The following is a 5,652-nucleotide window of genomic DNA, read 5'->3' as shown; positions in this document are numbered from 1 at the left end:
CTTTTAAAGAAGTGACTCTTTAACATCCATAACTTGAGGACAAGTTATGGAGTCATAATACTATTTAATGAAAAGGACTCTTCACTTTTATGTAACCTATGACACTTTTATGAGTTTTAAGATTCATAAATATGACTTTTCATATAACTTGAAGACAAGTTACAAAAACATATTTTATGAACTCCTTTTAGATTAATTTGGATCAAAAACAACTAAAACACAATTTTTTTTTCATTAATCTAAACTAACTCATAAATCAAGGAAACATAAAAAACTTTAGGTAATCCATAATTTGAGGACAAGTTATGGACTCCTTACAGTTTCATTGAGATCAAGAATTATAATAACAAACATTCACAATCAACAATTTTCAAGAATTACATAAACATATATAAACTTGAAACTTTGATTATAGCATTGAAATTGGTTTAACATAATCATTACCACATTAAAACATGTTTTATAAGACCAAAACAGTCAAAGGTAATGATTCTAGACCAATTCCAGCACCAAAACTCGAAGATATGCTGTTTGGGGGTCCAACTCGTCGAGTGCACGAACCAACTCGGAGAGTTGGATGCATTTTGTCTTGCACTCGTGGAGTCCATCAGTGAACTCGGCGAGTCCACTGTCCCAGCAGCAAAAAAAACTTCGATTTTAAGCAGTTTACATCAAGTATAAGTGAAAACAAGCCTAGGCTCTGATACCACTGTTGGGTTTTGAGCATTCTAACACTCCTATGGTGTACATGCAACCCTAAATACCTTGGATCTATGTTTTCTCTATTATACATGCAAATATCAATTTTCCAAGGTATTGTTCTAACTAGCATAATATAAAGTACATATAACATAAAATCTAGTAGAATTACATACCTCTTGTTTGGTGCTTGATTCCATGGAGCTCAAGAGCCTAGTGCCCCAAGTGTGACACCTCAAATGGTTCACACAACACCATGAACATTTGGAATAACCATGAGAGAAGATATTAGTCTTATATCTCTATGAAATCGGCTTGCCCTCTATGTAATACACTAGTGCCGATTTCACCAACAATGGGGTCTTTATATAGTGTGCACATTAGGGTTACACCATGTAACCCATGACTTAACCCATTCCTTATGCTCCATGGGTTTTAACCTCCATGGAGTATCCATGGGCCACCACATGGGTTAAACCCAACATAAGGAATCATGGATCATGAGCCCACATATATAAGAATCTATGATTTACACAATCAATCCCCATATATTTATTTAGTCTCTTTTGATCACTAAATTAATTCCAAATTAATTCTAGATCAACACTAATTAAATAATATGATTTCATATTAATATATTAGAACTTATAATATATTAATATGTCACAAATATCTTCTTCTCATTAAAAGGTCTATCCAATTGTTCTGATGTCATGCAACCCAAATGGACCATCCCGGGTCGGGTCAAGTATATGCCAATTATAGTTATGGACTTAGACACTAATCCAACAACATGATCATGTCAGGAAAGCAGTTTAAGATCCTGAACAGGAAACTCAATTCCTTGTTACAATTTCAAGAAAATGCAGGCAGTAATCATTCAGTATCAGGAATAGAAGTGGATGTGATGCTCAATACTCAGGAGCATAGGATTCAAAATAAACTCGATAACATGAATAGAGATATTGAATCCAGGTTTAAAGCTCAATCTGACTCCTTTAATGGTGCTCTGAAAGAATTAAAGGTAGTTGCCAAGGAGAGACATGTTCTTTATGTTCAGGAAGTCAAGACTATTCGTGAGAATGTCAATCTCAAGATTCAAGAGCTTCGAGATGATATGGCGAAGAAAATTGTTGCATTAGATCACAACTATTCCACTCTTCACAACAAGGTCAACATACTTGTTGATGTAGTCACGAAAGTAGTGGAATGGTATACTACGCTTGTTCTGAAAGTTGATAAGCTTGCAGATGATGCAGTGAATGGTTTTGGAAATATTGACAAATTATTGGGTGAGTTGAATGATCTCATGGCCAAGACTGAATCTTCGAAGTCTATGTCTGTTTCTCCTGAATTTTTAGATGAAATTTTTCAAAAGTTAGAGTCAATAATTCACTCTGAATTGGCTCAACTTGCGAAGTTTTCACACTTCATGCCAACAAATACCCCGCCTGTTCACACAGGGGTGCAAGGGGGAGAAAAAGGTTGGTGTTGGCACTGGTACGAAAGTGAATACTGCGGAAGTGGTTCTGGAAATGTTGAGGGTGATGCCAAGGTGGTTGGAAGAGTATTGACCACTCAAATTATAACATCTTTACCAATAACAACAATTGTTTCTTCATCAACCACAACAACAACAAGACCAATAACGAAGGGTATAGTCATTGGGTCAACTGGTGGAGAATCAGGTTCTTCAAAGCCCAAGCCAACTGAAGTTGATAAAGGCAAAGGCAAAGGTGTTGTAGAGTCGAAATATCATGTAATATGTCTTAGTCTGTGTATTTGTCACTTTCGTATGTTTTCTATGTATTTACTAAGGCTTCTTTTTGACAAAGCTTAATGTCTAGCCTTAGTATTTTTTGTACTTTCAGCCTCCTATAAATAGGAGCTGAACATAGAGTTGATAGTAGAGTTTTCCATGTTTACTATCAGTTTTGTACTCTTGTTCTCTGAAAGTAATATGAGCTGAACCAGACCTTATTTACTTCTCGTGTTCATCTTTTACTCTGATTTGATTCTCATACTCGATTAATCTCAACTACAACTGGTATCAGAGCAAGAATCAATACTGTGAAGATCTGATTTTCAACTGAATCTCTACTTTTTGAGTCGCGAGTTTGTGTCAAAAGTTTCCGCACTGTTTGATTCCGAAAATCATCTCTGATCTACAGTTTTGATTTGATTATGCGTTTGAATTGTGTAATTGAGTAATCGTTTTTGAGTTTCTGATAAATTCATTCACTCAATTTCAAATTTCTTCCAGTTCTTTTGAAAAATCTCATCCGTACGTTAATGGCGAATTTCAACATGAACACGATGACTTCATTTTCTCATCTGTTAGGATCTTCTACGAAGATTCCTATGCTGATTACAGAGTACTATGATCAGTGGGCTGATCGAATGGAGGAATACTTGAACGGATTGGACGAGGAACTCTGGAGCTGCATTACAGGAATCGCTCAACCTCCATTGAATGTTCAAAATATTGGATCATCTGGATCAACAGCTGCAGTAACTGATCAATCCACCAGGCTGAAGAACAACGAAAAGCGTTGTTTGAGAGAATTGTGAGGTGCCTTGCCACCTGTTGTTTACAATTACTGTGACAACCCGAAATTTTTTTGCTTTAAAAGCTCCGTCAGTCAACTCAACTGAGTGTCAGACTCATTGGTAATGAGTTCTAGCTTGGTTAAAGGTCATTCTAAGGATTTTTAAAGCCTAGTACACTTAAGGAATGAGTGTTAGAATGTACCTTCTAGAGACACTGTACAACGAATCAAGCCTTAACCTCATCAAAGAGAGTTCACGGCCACAATGCCAACGAGTTTACCGCCGTAAACTCATGTGGCCGTAAACTTAAGTCCATATATATGGCCCTTGATCATTTCTAGCCATTCTTTCACTTCCAAACTCAAGAACTTCCATTTCTCTCTCAACTATCATCCCGATTTTCATCCTAGATCTTCAAAAGTGGTAAGTCTTCTTTCCTTGATTTGTTGTTACACTTCATCTCCTAGTTACACTCTTTGATTTCATCCATGAAAACATTCATTTCAACTAGATCTTCAAATCTTCAAGTTTCACCAAGAACACCAAGAACACACACTAGTGTTCTTGGCTAAAATCGACCCTTTCAAGCCTCTATATCGTAAGTACTCTTCCCTATACTTGATACCTAGTTAAGACTCATGCTTAGAGCCTTGAAATCATCAAGAATGAAGGACCAAAAAGAGTTTACGGCCAAGCCATCTCCCACGGCCGTAAACCCCTATAAGTATGCCATTTGATCCTTAAACTCTTCCTAAGGCTTGGAATTGAGGCTAGAACACTCCCTTGTGCTTTGAAAGACCTTGAATCATCACCAAACTCATCATTTAGAGAGTTTACGGCCCAAGAGTAAACACCCTTGGCCGTAAACTCCAAGTATGGTCAAGTTTTGGACCTTAAACACATCTAGACTCTTGCTAAACCTTAGAACACTTGAACCCTTGAGAATCCTTACCTTTAAGACCCTAAATGTGACCATTTAGAGAGTTTACGGCCAGGAGTAAACTCCCTTGCCCGTAAACACCTCAACACTCTCCATTGAGTTGGTCTTTCTCATCCTTGTGTAGAGCAAAATTCCCTCAAGCTTCCCTAGCCTTCAAACACCCTCATATGCATCTTTGACCATGAGTTTACGTCCTCCACCCCCGAACGTTTCCGCCGTTCCGGTTTTGAGGTGTGACAATTACATCCGTGGTTGTAAAACTACAAAAGGAAATTTGGAATACTCTTAAGGAAAAGTATCAGGGAAGGGAGAAAACGAAGATAAATTTTGTTAAGCAGTGTCTTGTGGAATTGAAAGAGTTCAGAAAAAAAGAGAATGAAACGATTGAAGTTTACTATGATCATCTTAATGAACTGATCTATAGATGCAATCGTTACGGAATAATAAGGTCATCAATGGAGTTCAGTCTCACTTTTGTGATGGGACTTCGTAAGGAGTGGAGAAGTGTCAGCATGATGGTGAAGAATCAACAAAGCTTCGATACTTCATCTCTGAATGATTTGTATAATCAGTTGAAAACTCACGAAAGTGAAGTGAATGAGATGGTTGAAGAGTCGAAACTTAGTTTGGGAGGACCTTTAGATCTTGTTTCGAAAGTGTTTGAGAAAGAAGCTGTTGAGAAAGATGATTCTGATGAAGAAGGTTTTTTAATGAATTATGATGATGAAGAGATTGTTTTTTAATCGAACAACTGAGTTAAAAAGTTTTTCAAGAAACCTTTCAATCCCATGGTGAAGCAGAGTGATGTGAAAGGAAGTTTCATTAATAAGTCTATGGGTGAGGAGAAGTAGAAACTCGAGAAGAATGATGTGAAGGCAACTGAAGCCAAAATTAAGAATAAACTTAAGGCGGATTCGGGCATTGACTGTCATTACTGCAACGGAGCAAATCATTTGGCAATTGGTTGTATGCTTCGTAAGAAAGAAGAGAATAAGAATAGGGTCAAGTACGAAGCCTATTATGTTGAAAGATTGGAAGAAGTTCGTACAAAGGCGAAGGGGATGTCTTTGGTTGCACGAGGCGAAGGTGGGGAAGAAGGAACGTATCAGATCTGGTCTTCAGGGTCTGATGACGAAGAAATGCGTAATCCGATGCATGGGGCTATGTTCGCACAATTTGAAGGGGATGAGGACGAAATGGTGACTGGTCATTGTTTCATGACCAAATCAGGAGACAAATCATCGATGACAACGAAGGTACATGCTATTCTTCAGTCTTTTAACATTCCTTTACAAGCTTATGCTTCTGAAATAATTGCATTTGATGATATTGTTGCTTACTTTGATACAATTATGGTGTCTGCTAGTAATGAAGCTAAGAAACACAACATCCAATTTTTAGAGACCCAAAAATTACTAGATTCGAAACGAAGCAGAGCAGAGTATCTGGAATTGCAATTGAAT

This window comes from Lactuca virosa, chromosome 3 (assembly GCF_052849685.1).
Source record: "Lactuca virosa cultivar CGN04683 chromosome 3, Lactuca_virosa_CGN04683_v6, whole genome shotgun sequence".
In the NCBI taxonomy this organism is placed as follows: Eukaryota; Viridiplantae; Streptophyta; class Magnoliopsida; order Asterales; family Asteraceae; genus Lactuca; species Lactuca virosa.
Note: the sequence above shows the minus strand (reverse complement) of the source record.